This window comes from Nyctereutes procyonoides, unplaced genomic scaffold (genome assembly GCF_905146905.1).
Source record: "Nyctereutes procyonoides isolate TBG_1078 unplaced genomic scaffold, NYPRO_anot_genome, whole genome shotgun sequence".
Taxonomy (NCBI): domain Eukaryota; kingdom Metazoa; phylum Chordata; class Mammalia; order Carnivora; family Canidae; genus Nyctereutes; species Nyctereutes procyonoides.
In genome coordinates this window covers 14,321,615-14,343,098 of record NW_026575049.1, presented here as the reverse complement: position 1 = coordinate 14,343,098, position 21,484 = coordinate 14,321,615, and positions in this window count along the sequence as shown.

Genomic DNA, 21,484 nt, shown 5'->3' with positions numbered 1-21,484 from the left:
AAAAAAAAAAAGCACTAGGCCAAAGCCTACTTGGGAGCATGCCACATTTTATGTATTGATTGGGAAATTTGAGCATTTTGCCAAATCTTGATATGTTTTTTTTAAATGTCAGGCTTAAAAATATATAAAAAAAATAAAATAAAATAAAATAAAATAAATAAATAAATAAATAAATAAATAAATAAATAAATAAATAAATATCAGGCTTAACAGAATGTAGATTTTCCCAGGCAGGATGAAAGATGAAAATGTACAATTTCACACTTCCTAAAGTCCCTTAGTTTGCAGCTTTTCTGGTCATTAACTATTCCTTGCTGACCTTTACGCTTTCACCCTGGGTGTAAATGGACAGTGAACTGGAAAACCCACGGTTTGCATGATAAAAATTAACTTTACACATAGGAGTGAAGAACTCATGATCACTATAGGGGCGCTTCTTTTTTACATCCCATATGAATTGGTACTTTTGATCACAAAGTTGTGAATAACATATTCCATAAATTAAATACAAAATCAAATCCTTGACTGGGATAATGAGACCACCAACCAGTTAAAAGAATAAGCACGTGCATTTTTACAGTAGTATAGAGATTAAAACTAAAAGCAAGTTAATGTTATTGAAAGGGACACTCCACTCTCTGAGTTAATTGCCTACTGTCTCCCTTAGTCTTGTTTTCACAAAATCTTGAAAATCACAAGGGTGAAATAAAGCATAATAGAGTGAGCGCTACCAGAAGCAAAGCCCAGGACTGAGAGTCTTTAAACCATTTGCAAATGTAGGGTGATCTCATCCCCCATTTTAAAGTTTTACAGTGTGAATGTGAAGCTGCTATTTGTGTCTGAAAAATTCACTTTATATCAATTTAGGATGTTATAGTTGCAAAGAACATGAGAGGTTACCTAATCCAAAAACAATTCTCCAATTCTCTACAACATATTGCTCTCCTTAGATTAACAGAATATATCATGTTATTCTTCGACTCACAGTTTATTAAAAAGTAAACTTTAAAGGTCAACATAGTGGCTCTAATCCTTTATCAAAGCAAACAAAATATTTCTGACACTCTGGAAACCAAAATTTATTGGTCAAAAAAATGAGGTATCCTATTCACTTGGAGGAATGAACAAATGCAGCTACCAAAGGAAATAATTAAAAATAAAGACATAATAAAGGATGAAATTTTTTTAGCTTAAGACATATAATAAAGGTTAAATAGTTTCATATTATGGTACCGATCTACATAGGGACAGATAAGTGATTAACGGAATAGTACAGAAAACACAGACTTTATAGAATGTAATACAATTGAAAGGAGGAAATAAAAATTGAAATTTGTTATGTGAAATTGTTTTCAGTAATTGAGATTAGTGATATAATTACATGGAATATGTTAGATAAGAAAAAATTCAATCCAGTGAATTTTAAAGTCTAATTGGCTTAACGGACTGTTTCATGAATGGGGCAGGTTTCTGTCTAGAAAGTAGAGCGAAGCTTCCGATGGATATGGAACAAGAAGGTTTTTAGAGAAACCGAGGGAACGGATAAAAGGAAATTATTAGCAAAGAATCCACTGTCTTAGGCAATGTCACACTCCTAAAAGGAACAGAAGTCTATCAGTAAATTTTCCAGTGCCTACCAGAAAATTCCCATGTTGACTGGTTAAAGGTTACATTTCTGGGGAGTTGAAACTGCAGGTAGGTCAGATATTAAGTCCTGGTTTAAGACTTAGGGCTTTAACCTAAGTGACACCAGTTTGGGCCAAAAACCAGTGGGTTTTGTTGTTGTTGTTGTTGTTTTAACAAAACAATATACAACTATCTCATACATAAAATTAAATCACAGAAGGATTGAAAATTTTAGGTTAAATCATCATTCCAGTCATTATTATTCCAGTCATCTCTAAAGTTAGAGGCATAAAACTCGTCGATATTTGGGGCTTCGTTGGGAAGACTGGACACAACAGACTGTGGCTCGTCAACCAGGGGATAGAACAATCTGGACATCTCTATTACCATGTCTGACTCTTGACTGAGACCTCAGCTCACCCCGTGTGTGGTTTCTTCAGAGGGGCTGGGTTTCCTCAGAGTATGGCAACTCAGGGTGGTTGGACTTCTTCCGTGGAGGCTCAAAGCCAAAGATCAAGTGGTCCAGCAGGTTTCCCATTGGCTTCCATGACCTGGTCTCATAATTCACGTTGCTGCATTTTTGCCACTTTTTATTGTGAAGTAGTCACGAGCCTGCCCAAGTTCAACAGGAAGGGATGTGGATTGCCACCGCGTGATGGGAGGGTAGCAAGGTCATGGTGTAGGGAACACACGGCACGGAAGGCACTGCTGCAGCAATCTCTGGAAAGGACAGTGTGAAACAGTATCAACAGGAGAAGTGGAAACGGGAACAGGCATCTGTCATACTGTTGGAGGCTTAAAAACAGGAGAAAGACGGAGGCCGTGTACACGTGTGTTCAAAGACCCACGACTTCCACCGCTGGAAATGTCCTCAGGTGAAATGCATTTACCAAACGACACACAAGAGAATGGTCCTAGAATCCTATTTTTTTAATAGTCCAAAATTGGATATTCCTTTTGAGAAATAGCCTCTGGATTGGTACTGAGCATTTGGTGAAGACCGAACACTTATCCTCAGAATGACGTGAAGCCGGTGCCGCCCACACTGAACTGGGACGAGTCAGATCCCCTCCTCCATAGGGCTAGTCATGCGTAGGCACAGGCCGACAAAACAGAGATGGTATATATGGGATGTTGGGTCTGAATGGTGTGAGTAATTGGCGTGAGTGGATCACTGAGATTCCTGTGAAGTGTATTGCTACCACCTCTCGGCCCACATATGTGGCCTCACGGGGGTTCCTATGACCAGGGAGAGAAAAACATGACTTGGTTTACAAATGTTGTTGCCGTATAAGTGAGATGGCGCCAGCCTAAAGTGCGATACTACTGACTTACCTCCCAACTCAAAGGTGATGGAGGAAAACAATAGCGGGGAGGGTCCCCGTGGACCCCCACAGAGAGACTTGGAGTGTAAGTCTGGGAGTCATTTTTGTCCAGAAAGAAAAATGATCAAAATCGTGGTATCTCATTCATAAATAAACCTTCCATAACTAAGCAATGCCTGCTGCTGGGAAGGCTCCAACAAGGGACATGGGTGAGTCAGCCCCGCTCCATCTCACTGCACCGGGTGGGCCAGACACAGACAGCAATGCAGCAGAGATGTCATGAGCGGGCCCAGCAGCACGAACTTCTCCCCAAAGCTGATCCGTCTACACAGCTTGGCATGCAGGCTGCCGAAAGCAGAAGTCAAATCCTGCCACCCTCTATGCCATTTCCCATGTGGCCCTGCCAACTGTCTGATGGCAACCTGTTAACCTGGAAAATTTGTGTTCTTGGGGGTAGGGGGGGGCGGTAATATTTCCTCCCTGGAAAAGCACCTACTCTGGGTGCAGATTTGCCTTCGCTGCCTTCCAGGTTTCTGCCACCATCGTCACCCAGGACTTACGGAGTCACTTCATCTGCCATCACAGAGCGCTTCATGCACAGTGCCTCTACACAGGAAAGGTGCTGAGGGGCCTAAGACCATAGAATTTACTGATCTTACCTAATATCTCATTGCCCAAAGACAAGTGACCTAGCGGAAAAATGGAATGCATATATCAAAGCTGTGAGCGTGCCAGCTGGAGGAAAACACTGCAGAATTGGAGTGTTGCCCTAGTGGACGCAAAGTACCCCATGATCCAGGATCAGTTTCTCCCACAGGCAGAGCACAATGGATTTTGATCCCGGGGCTGGAGGTAGGACGGATTCCTGGCACAACTGGAACTCTTAATTCACGTCAAGGGTTCCAAAACCCTAGTTCTCATGGGAGGAAGGCTTTTTTCCCTAGGGGTCATAATAATGTTTCCATTACACCGGACACTGAGGCAACCATGTGGGACTCCCCTTGCTCCAGGACCAGCAGGCTACAAGGAAAATGAACTATTGTGAGGTTGGCCATCGCCAAGGAGAAATAAGGGAGTTGCTCCACGGTGAGACGAGAAGGGAGATGATTATGTCTGGAACACAAAATATTCTTTAAGGCAGCCCTACCACTTCCAGGGAAGTTTCATGGAAGACTGTAGAAGTCAGATAAAGGCAGGAGTACGAGGACTCCAAGCCTCAAGGACCCACGTCCAGGTCAGGAACTCGGCCCTTCCCACCAACATAAACTGGCTTCTTGTTGTATCCAAGATCGAGCAGGACCTCGGCTTGCCTTTCTCAAACTGGATGGATGAAGAATCAGCCGTCGCAGAGCTCTCATGTTCCTTAGGCAAAAAACTCATTCCTCGGCCTTACACCGTGCCTTGAAGTCGGCGTCCTGGGCCAGAACTTTGTTTCATGTTTTGTAAATGCCCTTCTGTGTTTGTGGGCTTTGTAGGGGATACAGAAGGGGCAGCAAGATGAGTGATAGGAATCAGAGACCAAAACCTAACCTTAAATCCAGCCTTTAAAGTGATTATAAAGGCTGCAGTGACACAGAAAAGTGTCTAAGCTGTAATGCTTCGTGGAATGAAAAAATAATCAAAAAGTTAAACATGCAGACAGTAAAATTTCAACTTAAGAACTGGAATCATTTCAATAATACCCTATACACAAAAATAAAAAATCTAAGTAGAAAGATACCAAAATACCGTAGTGGTGGAATTATGCATATTATTTGGTACTTTGGTTGCTTTTCAAATTTTCTAGTGACTGTATTACTTTTATAAAATATTCATATCAAAATACAATGATAAAGGCATTCAGCTTTTCAGTATTTCCAAATACATAACATACCTGAATTTATTTTTGTTTTTTTTAATTTATTTTCCTAAGTATCTTTGCTCTATTATTTTAATTTTCTTTAAAAAGATCCTAAGTTACAGGCACATATAGTTACATTGGTGTAAAAATCCATTTGAAATATTTTATTTTCACAAAAATTGAATAATTCTCAAAATTCTAAAGTGTTACTAAAGTTGTTATTGATAGCATAGTTTATTAGGATTTTATTTCAGTAATCACTATACCTATTGCCTTCTGAAACATATTGAAGATTGAAGACTTTTATGTATAGACACTATGATTCATTAAAAATATCAAAGTTTCAGTTATGTTTTGATAAAGAGGACAAACTTGTAGCTAATAGTTTGGAAGAGGTTCTATAAAGATAATATCTTTTTATTAGACAAGACTAAAAACAGATTTGTGGCATTGGAAATTACCCCTTTCCCTCAAGTACTATTTGTAGCATTTTAGAATTTCACAATATAAAAATCACAATATAATTGCCTTTGTTTCAAATGAAGTCTATACAAATTTCATCATGTATTTTGAGTAATGCGCTATTAGAATAATTAATTATAAGTGGTTATTCTTATATCATATTTTAAGGATGTCACCTGAATATATATTCACTGTGCAGAAAGCACAATGATTTACCTTGTGGTGACATTTTTTTCCAAATAGTTGGAGCAAACACAAAAGGGCAGATGTTTTTTAAAAAGGTAAATATCTACGAAGAAACTAATAATATACTCCGATGCCACTCAATAAAAATGCCCAACCAATATGAATATACCACTCTGTAGAGATTTCAGCCAAATTAAAATACAAAGCCAATCCTAAAGTTCAGAGTAAGTGTTAGTAGTATAGCTATAAAGTGATAAATGATAGAAACAACACGGCCCATGTTGCTTGTTGGCATTTGGTAAAGTACAGAATGACATAGGAGTCATTGCCTGTGGTTTTCCCCATCTTACATACGCAGAGCACAGCACAGACTTCACACATAAGCAAAGCTAGAGGAATTTCATTGTATTAATTTATAAAATTCACCATTTTAAAATTCACTTTCTTTTTTTCTTTCTTTCCTTCTTTCTTTCTTCTTTTTTTCTTTCTTTCTTTCCTTCCTTTTCTTTCTTTTTTGTAATTCAAGTGCAGTTAACAAACAGTGTCATATTAGATTCAGATGTGTAATATAGTGATTCAATAATTCCATATATTAGTGCTCATCAAGATACTTTTAATGAAAAAAGAAAAAAGATACTTTTAATGCCCTTCACCTATCTCACTTATCCCCTTACCCACCTCCCCTCTGGTAACGCTTGGTTTATTCTCTATATTCAAATACATAAAATACCACTTTTTCTTTATCCCGTCATCTATTGATGGATGATGAAGCTGCTTCCATAATTTGGCTCCTGTAAGGAATGCTTCAATAGACATAGACATGTATATATACCTTCAAATGAATATTTTCACATTTTTTTGGGTAAATAACCAGTAATTCAATTACTGCATCATTGGGTAGCTCTATTTTTACCTTTTTGAGGAAGCTCCATACTGTTTTCCACAGTGGCTGCACCAGTGTGCATTCCCAACAACAGTACCCAAGGGTTTCCTCTTCTCCACATCCTCGCCAATGCTTGTTGTTTCTTGAGTTTTTTATTTTAACCATTCTGACAGGTGAGAGGTGATATCTCATTGTGGTTTTGCTTTACATTTCTCTGATGAAAAGTGATGTCGAGCATCTTTCTTATGTCTGTTGGCCATCTGGATATCTTCTTTGGAGAAATGTCCTTGTTTTCTTCCCATTTTTGTACTTGGAGTATTCGTTTCTTTGGTATTGAGTTGTATCCATTCTTTATTTTTTAATAATAAATTTATATTTTATTGGCGTTCAATTTGCCAACATACAGAATAACACCCAGTGCTCATCCCGTCAAGTGCCCCTCTCAGTGCCCGTCACCCATTCACCCCCACCCCCCACCCTCCTCCCCTTCCACCACCCCTAGTTCATTTCCCAGAGTTAGGAGTCTTCATGTTCTGTCTCCTTTTCTGATATTTCCTACCCATTTCTTCTCCCTTCCCTTCTTTCCCTTTCACTATTATTTATATTCCCCAAATGAATGAGAACATATAATGTTTGTCCTTCTCTGATTGACTCATTTCACTCAGCATAATACCCTCCAGTTCCATCCACATCGAAGCAAATGGTGGGTATTTGTCATTTCTGATGGCTGGGGAATATTCCATTGTATACATAGACCACAGCTTCTCTATCCATCATCTTTTGATGGACACCGAGGCTCCTTCCACAGTTTGGCTATTGTGGACATTGCTGCTATAAATTCTTTATAGATATTTTGGATAGTAACTCTTTATTGGATGTGTCATTTGCAAATATCTTCAACCATTCATAGGCTATTTTTTAGTTTTTCTGATTGTTTCCTTTGCTATGCGCAAGCTTTTTATTTTGATGAAGTCCCAGTAGTTTATTTTTGCTTTTGTTTCCCAAAATTGAAGTTAAATTTAAAATTATCTTTCTGAGAACTGCATTTTCCAAAACTATTTTAGTTGACTTGAACAGTTTAAGATTTTGACTTTTGAACATTTTTTCAACCCAGAGGATTTTCTATAAATCCCATCTAGATTGAAAACAGCATGTTAAATGCACATTGTTGGGAAAAAGGATTACTGAAGAAAAATAATGTCAAGATAAAGACAATTAGGTGCATAGTAAGTAATAATTGCCAATACCTTGTGATTTATATAGATATTGCTTCTTTTCTTTGGGTCATGTGTGCTTACTTTTGACTTTGCATTCATCTTTATAATTTTTTTGGCTATTAAAAATAATCAGTATTTTGAACCTTATATTAGAGTCTGAGCTGACTGCCTGGAGTACATACTGGTGTGTTTTTGTTGTGTTTATGGCTAGTTGAGTATCTCCAAATATAGTTTTCAGAAGAAACAAAATTTCAAATTGAAAAAATATGCTCAGTGTCACATACAAGTCAATTAAGATTTTGCTATCTCTTGCTGAATAACAAACCATTCCCAAATCCAGTGAGGTGAAACAGCCACTGTTGGTCAGAAATTCAGGTAAAGCACCGGGGAGACAGCTTCTCTCTTCTCCATGATGTCCAGGACCAAGGCAAGGGAGTAATAAACTTTATCTCATATTAACATCTGTATGTTTTTTAAATCTCTATAGATATTTCTTAAGGTCACATGGCTTTGGGATTTCCTGTTCTAGGCTCAAACTCTAAACAAACTAAAAAAAAAAAATCAGATTATATCTTACAAAGCATTTCTTCTGAGCCAACATAATTCACTACCTAAATGCTATCCATAGATTCATGAGTAAGCCTTTGCCAACAAAAACAGTATCGTACAAAGTATAAATCTTTCAGAATGGAAAACCGGGATGGGTGTTGGCTTCCATCCACTAGCCACCCAGATCAAACTGGCAATTACCCAACAGCTGTCTTAACGGGCTACGGGTTTTCCGAGGGAAAACTGCTGTGTGTATGTGTATGTTTTTGAGCAAATATCTATTCCTGGAGATTCACTTTAATTTTTGCAACAGCTTATTCTTAATAAGTGGCTGTTTCAGTTCAAAGGTGGAGGGGCTGTAGGAATGAAGAGTGTCAGACTCTGAAAATGTAACAGCGGAAAGTGGAGTATTCTCAGCATTGAAGAGTGACAATCTAGTGAAAGATACCAATGACAAGGTTGTCCACCATGTTGTTTGGTGATCATTAACAAATCACATTGCCTTCCCCTTCCCTCTGTAGCAATCCGTCTCCCGAAGCAAACTACGTGGTAAATTCTTTTGACAAGAGGCAATTCCTTTTCTCCATTTCCTCCTTAACTCTGTAATGAAATCCTAATGAATAGTAAAACTTTCTGTGAGTTGTACAATAATCATCCATTGTATTACTGATTGAAAAGAACTTGCTGCATATTCAGAGAGCTATAAAGGACCTGATTTTCAAACAAATACTTTTGATAGGCAGATTCAGGATGAATCTAAATTGTATTTAATTATGCTACTGTGCAGTGTTCCTGTAACAGTTTTTCACATGTCAAGTTAATATCTTTAATATCTTTAAGAACTACTTTAACGCGTAGAGTCTATTTCCTGATTAGCTGCATCCACTCTAATACTATTTCTACACGTCCGTACTCTGGGAATAGTGGCATAATGGTAGTCTAGGAAGTCAAAATATTGTCTTAAGTAAAACCTTGAGGGATAAGGTTTTGAAATATGTATGCCCATTGGGAAGGGGGGGGTCCTTCTAGCACTAATTTGATGGCCTTTCTAAAAATGAAAATCTTTTTGTTTCCACACACTCTCAATTGCCTACAGCTTTAAACTCTGTTTTGCAAAGGAAACATATACATATTATGAAAAATGCACTGTGTCAAGTGTGTTTGTTATGGCATCCCCCCCAACCTAATGAATGACTCGCTGCAGCCAAGAGCTTGAGGCCTCTTACCTGAACACGTGTACATATATTTCACCGTGTGTGCTCACTGTACCTTTACGATGTTAACAAAGAAAAATATGAATATGTCCAAGAAGTTTTACCCAGAAGAGAAAACAAAAGTGATTTGTAAAAGTTAGATTTCAAAATAAACTCAGTTGAGAAATTATGGCCACATGGCACATAGCTAAGAGTCCACTGGGAAACGTTGACCTTCTTGCATCCTATCTTTGCAGTTCAGCAGCCTCAGAATATAATGTCCTTGAATTTTTACCTTTTGGTATCATTTTTCATTTTTCATTAGTTCTTTCTTTAATGCATCTTTTACATCTGACTAAATATATCTTTGATTTGCTCTTAGCTCAGCATGGAAAACTACCTCCCCATCCCCCACACAATCACAAAATGTAACCAGGCTTGGTAGAAAACAAAAAAGGACAACTAACCCAACAAAAGACCTTTGAATTGGACCACCTGCTATTTCACATGGATTATTTTCTCTAACTTGCAAGATAGATGAGAGATCATATTCGAGGTTGGCTAACAATATAATTCGTTGGTACCATTTTAGCTTGATTTATGTGAGTTGTCTACCATCTTGAAACAACAGGTCACTCACTCAAAGTTTTAAATGGCACATATTCTGTGATCATCCTGATTTGTTTCCACAAGTGCCAAACCCTTAGGTCAAGTGATAGAATTAATGTAGAAAAAAATAAATTTCTCTCCAAAATCATTTCTTCTGAATTGCCTTGTCAACCTTGCATACTCGTGTAGGACATAAACATAATACACAGGAACAAATGCTGTAGGGCACCCTTTGATTGTGGAGATAATTATGCCCCATGTAACTATTAAGAATGAAGTAAAAATGAGCCATTTCAAGTTGGTCTTGGATTTCTAAGGGATACAACTCACTATCCAAACACATGAATTATCAAATACTCCTAAGAGGAGAGGTTAATCATCAGTACAGTTCCACTTCTAAATGTGTGACGAGAACTACAGAAAACACTGAAGTATGATCAAGGTGACAAGGCTGTAATCTCCAGCACTAGAATATGATTGTAATTAAGAAAGGTGGAGCCCAATCAACTGTATTACAAACTGTCAAAAGAAAGAAAATATCCAAAGAAAAATGCATGAAAAGATAATTCAGAGATGTGAAAACACAAATGGCTAATGAACAAAGTTGCAAGTGCACCTAGAAACTGAACAATAGTGCGATATCATTTTCACCTATCAAAATTGTCAAAGATTACGAATACAGTAATACCAAATGTTTGCAAATGTTTAACAATGTATCCAACGATTCTGGAGGAGTATAAATTTTCACCTATTCTGGGATGCGGTGAGCAAACGTAGAAGTAATAATTTTTAAATATAGTTATAATATTTTTATTAAGTCCATCTTAAAAAAGTTATTGTGTAAGAAGTATCCCAGACATGTGTATAATCATGCACAACGCTGTTCACTGCAATTGTTAATAATGAAGTCATCAATGACCTATAATCAAAAACAGGACACTGATTACATGTATTTTCTGAAACGATGGGTTATTAGTCGTCTTTAAGTATGTTTAGAGAATTTAATGACATGTTAAGAAAAGCAAGGTATAAATATTTTTGTTTCATGTATCCATATGCAGCGAAAAACAGAAAACTAGTCAGAAATGCCCAATTGTTAAAGTTTATTTTAACATTCTGAAATTGGTTAATATGTGCTTATTACTAATATATATATATAAATGATTGGGCAGTAATTTACCTTTGCTTAGTAATCTCTACAAGTAAGTTCTCAAACTTCACCTAGAGCTCCGTGATTGCTTTTTGTTTTTTTGTGGGTTTTGTTGTTTTTGTTTGTTTTGTGATTGCTTTTTGAACAGTTAACAGTTGCTGTGATTGAATCGTGGAGCTCCTCTCTCTTTAGTGTGCACACCAGTTGGGGTTCGCTGTGTAACAAAGCCAGCCCCCCCCCCCCCCCCGGGGCCCCATAAGCAACAGCCTCCAGGCAGGAAGTACTTTTGAAGTCTCTGCTTGCATTGTACTGGCCCTTGTCTCATCGCCTGTAGCACACAGCCGAGCCCAGCATCAGCCCACAAAGGTTACCCACTTGAATTTAGGGAAGAATAGACAAGATGAGGGACCAGCACTGCCACAATGTGCCTTCCCTTCCCAGCTATTTCAAATATCCCGTAGTTTACTTACCCAGGATCCTGGGGACAGGCATTTAGCTAGCTGCTGGGGGTTGTTTTTAGCAACAGTATTGTTACGAGTGCTTCTGTGAGGGAAGTGTTCTGAGCTACACAAGTAGGAGTGCAACTGATAGGGAAGCAAGTGGCCAGTTGTGTAAGTTAAGGCCGATTTCTTCCCACTATGGTGTCACCGGCAACGCAGAGGATTGTGCAGGTTAGAGAAGCCCAGCGTCAGGAGCAACATTTACACAGAGGTTTCTATTTTTTTTTTTATTAAGATTTTACTTATTTACTCATGAGAGACACAGAGAGGCAGAGACCCAGGGAGAGGGAGAAGCAGGCTCCATGCAGGGAGCCTGATGTGGGACTCGATCCCAGGACTCCAGGATCACACCCTGAGCTGAAGGCAGATGCTTCACCGCTGAGCCCCCCAGGGATCCCCTACACAGAGGTTTCTATGTAGCAGGTGTCCTTTCAAGTGCTCGACATCTTGATTCCCTCAATCCTCGCCATAGCCCTACGGGAGGGATACTCTTTTCATCCCCATTTTATAGGTAGGGAAACGGAGGCAAAGGTTAACTACTTTATACAAGATCATCCAGTACGTCACGAAACCAGGGTTCAAAGCCAGGCAGTCTGGTCCCAGAAGCCATGTTCTCAGTCTTCCCTCTACCTCTTAACTCTGCTAAACATTCCAGAAGGCAGTGAAAGCAATAATGGAGGCCAACACACCCACCAGATTAACATGTAAGGGAAGTTTCTTTATTTGGACCTGGGCCTGACCTATTTGATAACATCTCGGAGGTCTTTATACCTTAGCTGCCACAGAGCACAGTAATTGAAAAAAAAAAAAAAGTGATCATGCCAAAGAGTTCTTTTCCTTTGGTTTTTAGTCAATCACAATTTGCCAGAGATTATGTTTTTATACATTAAATTAACTCTGGCTCAATTAAATAAGAGTCATTGTTCTTTTTCTCCATTGTGTGAATTAATTATGGGATATGAAAAAAAATAATAAAAAATAAAAAAAATTAAAAAAAATTATGGGATGTGTGTGTGTGTATTCACTTTAACATAAGTAACACATTACATATTAGTTGTTTGTATAATACAGATCACAAATTATATGCGCATAGGAACAAAAACGTAATACATACACAGAAACATTCCCACACTCAGTGAAGATTTGTCATTTTGCATTCTTCACCATCCATTTAGGCTTTCTCTTAAGAGTTTTATTTATTCTGAAAAAATGCCGTTTTCCAGTGAAGAGTGGTCTTGGTGCCACAGTAAATCTGGATGCCCTGCTTCCAACCGTGGGAGACAAAGAAGTCACTGGGGGAGGTATTCTCAGGACTCAGGAGCAGGCAGAGCTGAGTTATGGGAATGACCCCCCGAGGGTAGGGAGACTTGGGCGCGTGCTACCACTGGTGGGTAAGTGAGGGTGACTGGCCATCCACGGAACCCCTCCCTCCCTGCCAGCACACTGCTCACTACAGCCAAGTCCTCTTCCTTTACTTCAACACTGTGACTGTAAGCAAATGGCCATAAAAATATTATTTTATGAGACTTCCACTAATGAAATGTGTCTAGCATCCTGGAGCTCTGGGACAGCAAACTACAAATAACGTAAAGATCTAAGAACAGCATGAGCCAACTCCCCTGCTCATCAAATCCCCGCATCCTCCTTCCTGAGCGTGGTATCCCTCAGTGTCCCATCTAGTCACATGTGGTCCTGTGCCCGAATTCCCAGCAAGGAAATGAGGGAAAGTACGGTTTTCCGTACCCAGGACTAACCGAGGAAACCCTCCAGGCCTTCCTCTGCCCTGTCGTCTGTCCGGCCAGCCCCTCATCGGGACCTTGGAAATCGACAGACGACGGGTGGGCAGATTCTTCATGGGTCTCAATCCCTGTGGACAGTGTGGCCATTTCTGCTTGTCCCCTCTGCCTGGAGACTCTTCTCGAGATGTCCCACGCCTCTTGTCACTGGCTCTGTCGGCTTTCTGCTTGGACACCACTTCACCAGTGAGGCCTTCCCGCTGGTGGCTGTCTCAGCTGGGTAAGCCCGTGCCCAGGTCCCTATTGCAGGGCCCTGGGACCCAGGTGGGCGCCCTGCTCGCAGGGCGGTCGGCTTCCCCCTCGCCCTGGTGCCCTCTCTTGCTCTCGCTCCCTCTCAAGTAAATAAATAAGTAATAAATAAATGAGTGGCAGGCATCTCTGGTGTGCACTCTGTGCCCCCTTTCCCAATCCTGTTTTCCCCTAAAGCATCACTTTCTTGCATACGTCTTTATTTTTCTACTATCCACTCTACCTATTAGAGTAGATGCTATTAGAGTAAATGCTCTGGGAAGAGTAGTGTCTGGTATTATTATTATTATTATTATTATTATTATTATTATGTTATTGTTTTTTTTACTGCTATATACCCAGAAGAGAACAGAGTGCAACAATGACTGTTGGTGTAATGAATGAATTAACGAGTGAATGGATGTCGAGTATCCTATCTCCGCACCCTAGGCTGCATGGCTAGTACCAGAGCTCCTGAAGAGACAAATTCTTATATATTAATATTTTTTGTAGGATGTAACACATTTTTTTAAAAAAACAACATCCGTATGATGAGAGATAAGGGGAAAAATCCTGTTCTCAGAAAACAGAATTAGGATATAAATGGAAAATAAGGAACTGGAGACATGATGGGGAATAATTAGAGTGAAGGAAGGCTGGGTGTAAACCGTGCTTGCGGGTTGTTGTCCCTCCCTCGGTTGGCTGGTCGTTCCCGTCCTGACCCCCGGATGGCGAGGGGGGGAAGAGGTACCAGATGCTTGAGTGATAACCGGGCCCAGAGGGCAAAGTGATGGGGGCTCACACCTTGCTGTTTAAGGTGGATGAAATAGGCAAAGAACGTAAAAGCCCCAAACAGAGAGGAGTCCCAGCCGCATGGGGGCCAGCCCCGGAGGGTGCCCAGGGAGCCGCGAGGATGCGCCCTCCCCTCCAGGAGGCGGGTAGACAGCCCCCGGGGGCGAGGAAGGGGAGGGGGGCGGGGAAGGGGGCTGCTCACACCCAGGCCGGGAGGGGTGCGGCCAAGGGGCGGGGTGCGTCTCCATCCTCGGGCTGCCCGTGCCCGCCCCCCCAACCCCGGGATGTGGCCCCGCCCCGGGATGTGGGTCCGGGCTCACCCCGCCCAGCCTCTGCGGCTCCGACCTCCTGAGCCCAAACTCGGTGAGGGCGAGCGACCGGGTCCGCAAGGACGGCAGGTGCGGGGGCAGCCAGTCCTCACCCGCCGGCTTCCTCCCGTACCGGAGCGGCCAACAGAGCCGACGGGGGGCGCGGGGAGGGGGGAGGCGCGGGGGGGCGGGGACTGGGGGGGCGGGGGGGCGGGAGATGAGGGAGGAGGGGGAGGAGGGGGTGCGGGGACTGGGGGGCGGGAGGAGGGGAAGGAGGGGGGGAGGGGGAGAGGCAGGAGGAGGGGGAGGAGGGGGGAGGAGGGCTCCAGAATGACAAAGCATGAAAAAGAAAGGCCTAAGTGACCAGTGCACGCCGAGGGGGCTGTGTGCGCACTGCCCTGGATGCCTCCCCTCCCCTTCCCCCTCCCCTCCCCCTCCCCCCCGTGCCCACACTACCCTGAACCGGACAGCTGGATGCCCCCCTCCCCCTCTCCCCTCCCCCTCTCCCCTCCCTCTTCCCCCCTCCTCTCCCCTTTCCCCCTCTCCTCCTCCCCCCTCCCCTCCCCTTCTCCTCCTCCCCTCCCCTTCTCCGTCCCCTGCTGTGCAGGCACTACCCTGAACCAGAGGGCTGGATGCCTCCCCTCCCCTTCTTTCCCCTCCCTCTCCCTCTCTTACTCCCCCTCCTCCTCTCTCCCTTTCCCCTCGCCCTCCCGCTCTCTCCCTCCCCCTTCCCCCTCTCCCCCTCGCTCCCTACCCCCATGCACATGCACTACCCTGAACCGGATGGCTGGATGCCTCCCCTCCCCTTCTCCCCCCCCCCCTCTCCCCCTCCCCTTCCTACCCCCTCTCCGCTTCCTACCCCCTCTCCCCTCCCCCTCCTCCCCACCGTCATCATAGGGACGCCCCCACCGCCTCCACGTGTGACCTTCCCAGACCTCAGCCCACGCATCCCCCGGGGATGTGAGCCCCTGGCGCCCGCCCACCTGGCGCCCCCCCTCCCGCCCCCGCCCGAGTCTCGCCCCCTCCCAGGGGCGCAGGGAGGAGCGCGAGCACCTCGTCACCCCTCAACCCCTGCTCGCTGATTTCTCGAAGTATTTGCATTAACACGGGCTTGCTTCAAGAGACCTTTTTTTGAGCAAACCACAGCCCCTTAAAGAATATCCCCATAACTGGAGGTCTTGCGTAGACAAACGGTTTGAGTGAGAAACCGCAGAATTACTGCAAAAGAACAGAAGGAAGAGGCATCTGTATTTAACTGTGGAAAAGTAAATAATCTTTACTTTTTAAAGCAAGTTTGGAAGGGTTTAAAATTTTCATAGGCATAAAATCAAATTTATTTGCCAAATACTTTTGCATGAAGCAAAGGAGGATTTTTCGGAGTCTACAGGTTTTATTTGTGCTTTTATTTAACTAACTGTACCACGTGTGAGCTTTTGTATCTCTTTCTGGATTTCTCTATTTCGGTAAATGGGGCCCTCCCTTTGCACAGCTCCAAACCCTTATTCCGGCCCCCACCCCTCTCTCATTCCACCCCTTTATCGTTCTTTTCTTCCTCTGGAGAGATCCCCACATGGATTTCTTCTCTTTCATTTGTTCTATCTACCTGGTTTCCCACTTCTTCTACAATTTTAAGTGCCCATTACTCCAGCTGCTTCCACCCCCCCATCCTTCCTTTCTCTTCTTCTAGCTCAAAATGTACTGGAGCATGTGTATTAAATCTTCAGGGTGCAAATGATTTCCTGTCTTCAAAACAGCTTAAAAGTGAACAGTGCACCTTTCAAACTTCTTCCAGCTTCTGTGAGTAAGATCTACTGTGATACGGCCTCTTTCTCCCTCAGTAGTGGGGCGTGGGGTCCCCTCCCTCGCCTTCACCCAGAGATAGTGACTGATTACAGAACACACACTCACACTTCCCCGCACGGTCCACCCTCTGCCTGAAAAGCCTCCTGCAGCACAACCTCCCCAAGGCCCCTTCTTCCTCCAAGACTCCTATCCTGGCTCCCCTTTGTCTCTGAGATGATCAACTCTTCCAGGGGCCCAAGGCCTCCTCTCCTGAATTCATGGGGTTCTTATTCTCTGTTTCAGGCCCCTGGAACCTCCACGCTTTGTCAGGCATTGGGGGCCAGCAGCAGACGGCAATGGATTATAATGTCTATCTGACCCACTACCTGGGAGGAGCAGGCCTCGGGTGGGAATTCAAGGAAACAAGAGCTACTATACGCTCTGCCTTTGAGAGGCGTACGGACAGCTTGCAGGGCCTATCACCAAAGTTAAAAGAGACAAAGGACAGACCGAGATTATAAGGAGCCCTTAGCATCCAGAAGTAAGCTTGTGGACACGTCTAAGGTGATGGCTTACACCCTAGAGGATTTTATTATCTCAATTGTCATTCTTCTCCCCAAACTCAATTAACTTTAAAACTATTCCACAAGTTAACATTTTAAGCTCTTTGAAGTAATAAAACTTAAAAGACTGATGACATATATGACCTTTATGTTGAACAAACATCTCTTGCCCACTATCAATTCAAATAGTACCTTCTGGGGAACAAAAAGAGTTCTTTAATGTGTCCCGTATGAAAAGTGGGATGATCCATGCTCTCTCATTCATCCTGAGGTGATTTTTTTGAGAAATCACACAATCACACTTCAAGTCACAAAATGTCTCAGTCATTAGTGAAAACATCCAAGGCCACGTAGTAATTAGCATTCTGACCCTGAATTCAGGTTGGGTCTTGCCAGTGCCACGTGGAGATTGCTGACAGCACAACATAAGCAAGTGGGGTAGGGCGTGGTTTTCCTTCTGTCCTTCTCTCCTTCATTCATCCTCTGATTTTGACAGCCAAGATCGCTGAACCGCCCCAATCCAGAACACAGCAGAAGCAGTGGGACAGGAACATCTCACCTGCGCCCAGTAGGGCTCATATGCTCTTGGTGTCGTGGCCTCAGGGCTGACTTTCCACCCCTTGCTACTCTTGTGGATTCTTTGGAAAACTTGCTTATTGCCCTCTTGTACCTGAAGTTTCCCTGACCCACACAAATCACTGTACTTTGTGTTTGCTTCCTCTCTCTTCGGCTTCTAGGAATTAGTCCTCTACCTCTGCTGAGTCCAGCTCATCCATCTAGGAGTGTGGTTTCCTTGAACATGTTTTCTCATTTAAGAGTGGAGGCTACTCTCGGCCTACGCAGGCTGCTGGCCCGTCCCTTCCCCTCTGGGTTTCCCGGGTGCTGGGAGACACTGGTCCATTTGCCTTAATTCAGGATATCAAGCTCTTCTGATTAGAGCTGTCAGATTTAGAAAATTAAAGTACAGATGTTCTATTAAATGTGATTTTCAAATACTCAACAGATATGCAATATTTTAGACATGCTTTTTTTCCTAAAAGGTTATTCACTGCTTACCTGAAATTGCAGTTCAGTTTTCACTTTGGTATCCTGTATTCCATCTGGGAACTCTGCTCCTGGTAGTTCTGCTGAGGTCGCTCTCTTGACCTGAGGCGACGAGGAGACTCCCCAAGCTCTCTCCTTGGGAGAGGAGTCCAACAAATCTCTCACTTCCACTTGTTACACAAAGAAACCCTTTTCACTGATCATCTGCGGATCTCTCCTCTCTGAATTTAAATAATCAGTCTTAAAGATGATAACCTTTCTTAACATTTCCTTTGAAAAGTTTCATCCTGATTCGGTGGGGATGCAAGGATAAAAGGGTTCTCATGCATTACTGATAAACATGTTAATTGTTACAACCATGTCTGTTTACAACCTGACAAAATCAGTTAAAACAAAAATTACATACACACTCTGGAGACCCCTTTCCCGAGAATCATCATATCCGTATAAAATGGCACTGGTATAAAATGTTTTATAACAAGGATATCCTAGCAGTATTGGTTCAAAGGAACTAAGAAGAAAAAAAAATCTGTAAAAATTTAAATCACCATCAATAGAGGAATAACTGAATAATTTATGATACAAACCTCACTCTGAAATACTAAAGAGAATAAATTAGAACTATTCCAATTGATTTGGAGAGATTTCCATAAGGTATAGTTAAGTGGGGAAAAGTCTAAATTCATGAAAAAGTACATATTTCTGATCAACAATGATTCACTGAAATAGAAATGTCTATAATTTTTCCTATAAGAGGATAATGGAGAGAAATATAGAAGAATACCTGTAATTATGTTTATGACACAGGCCATGGGGAATAAATGTGCAAAGGCTGGGGAGTCTAGCGGAAGATCTTAGAAAATAGGCAGAACAGGGATCCCTGGGTGGCGCAGCAGTTTAGCGCCTGCCTTTGGCCCAGGGCGCGATCCTGGAGACCCGGGATCAAATCCCACGTCGGGCTCCCGGTGCATGGAGCCTGCTTCTCCCTCTGCCTGTGTCTCTGCCTCTCTCTCTTTCTGTGACTATAATAAATAAATAAATAAATAAATAAATAAATAAATAAATAAATAAATAAAAAATAGGTAGAACAAAAATAATTTAAGAAAAGTGCACTTTTATATACTTATGTGTATATATATGCATACACAGACATATTTTACATATATAATATAGCATTTAATTTAAGAAACTAAGATAAAATAATAGCTGTCATTATTTTTTTGCTAAAAAGTAGGCTCTTTTCTAGTGTAAAAATTCTACTTTCAAAAGCTCTTTTACAAAGTATTGATCCTTTCCATTACACTAGACCTAGAGCTGGCCTTTACTATTGATTTCAGCATATAACCTTTACCCCTAAGGCTTCAGGCTAACTTTGTATAAGTAAATTGTCCAATCATTGAAATAGCTTAAATACCACAGATAGTAGCTTTAGTTCTTTATGAGCACATATGGTAAGCACAAAAAAGTAACTTTACTGTAAATCCGAAAAGGCAGACAAGCTGACTTTCAGAGAAACAATAGTGAATAGAGAAAACCAAAACCGTCCAACAGGAACTCCCTCAGTTTGCTTTTAAAAAACAAAACTTACAAACCTATCCACGCAGGTGTAACACCTTTTCCTCCCTGTTCTGTGAGAAGGATGCCACTGCTCCTTCAAGCACAGCCTTTAATCTGTGCTTCGAGATCTATTCACTTTTCTATTCTGAGGCTGCTTGTATTATTAATTACTATTTCTAATTCCTATTTATGAAACCAATTCCTCTCAACCAGATGCCTTTTTTCTAATATAAAACTACACAAAGTCATCCTTCAACTCCGTATTTTCCTCTACCCTACCACGTGCTCTTCTTATAGAAAAATTGTTCAGTTTCATCTCTACCTCAGCTCATCACTCCTGAATCCACTCCAGACCAGCTTCCTCTCTCTTTTCTATGGTGACCCCTCACTGATATCACCACTGACCCTTGTGCCACAAAATTCAATGGCTATTTTTCTATTCTCATCATAATCTGATGTTTCCATGGCGTTTCTCTTGTCTCTGAAATTTTCTTTCTTTTTTCTTGGCCTAAATGGTATCGCCATCTCTTGGCTTTCTACCCACATTTCTGTTTTCCTTTGCATCAGATTTGTATCCGTTTTTCTAATCCTGACTATTTTAATGTTGCAATTTCTCAAGGCCCAGATAGCTTCTCTTTGCTCTAAAAAATTAGATCCGTGTCCTTAATTATCGTCTATATACTGATGACTTCCAGGTTTCCATCTTTGTAGTTCCCTCTAGACCTTTCTTTCCTCTGGGCTTTGCCATACATCCAGTTGCCTACTCCACATCTTTACTTGGATGTCAAAAACATTTTAAACTCTTCATATCTGTGATTGAGCACATTATATTCCCTCAAAACCTTGACACCCTCCCACTCTTAGAGGACAGCACCATTATCTTCCAGAAGCCTAAGAGTCATTCTCATTAGCTCCCTTCTCTCTTCATTCTATACTTAATTGATCATTAGATCCTTTAAATCGAGCATCCAAATTGTCCAAGTTACTCTCTTCTTTTTCATGAACAATATTTATAATAAATTAGAATATATAAATTATTATTATTATTGTCATTGTTAATATTTAGCCCACTTGACTCTGTTTGCTTTAACTATATTGGGTGTCTTCCCACTATTCTCCAAACTAGGCAGTAATTATTCTAATAACAAACTTGATCATGTAACTTTCTGCTTAAAACTCTTCAATGACTTTGAAGTGCCCTTAGCAATAAGACTAAGATCTTTAATATTATCATAAGCCTTATATGACCTGACTCTTGTAATCATATTTAGTCTTACCCTTTCCCAGATCTTCCTTTCCCAGGGAAATATTTTTAAATCTCACAATCTAAGTGAAGTTGTTGTTGTTGTTGTTTAATTTTTTATGGTATTATATTTCCTTCCTCATGTTAATCTCAGTCTTTAATTAAATAAATATTCATGACTTAACCTTTCATTTGTAGCCTCTATTAGAACAGAGAGAATTTTTATTTTCTCACTCCTACACTCCTTGAAGCTCTGAACATGGCACACAATCAATAAAAAAAATTGTTTGTTAAATAAATGAAAAGAAACGGACACAAGATAATTAGTGTTTGAGAGAACAAGCTCTAGAATCAGAAAACCCTAAATTTCACATTGGATTTTCCCTTGCTTGTTGTATGATCCTGGGCAATTTATTTCTCTCCTAGTTTCTTCATCCTTACTAAGGAGATAATAATTCTTACCTTATATGGCTGTTTAAAAAAGTCAATAGCTAACATTAAGTAAGTACATTGGGCTTGGCACTGAGCTAATTGCTTTTACATACATTATCTCATGTAAAATTTAATACCATGAAGTAGGTGTTAATATTATTCTTGTTTTAGAGGTGAGGAAGTAGATAATGAGAGGGGT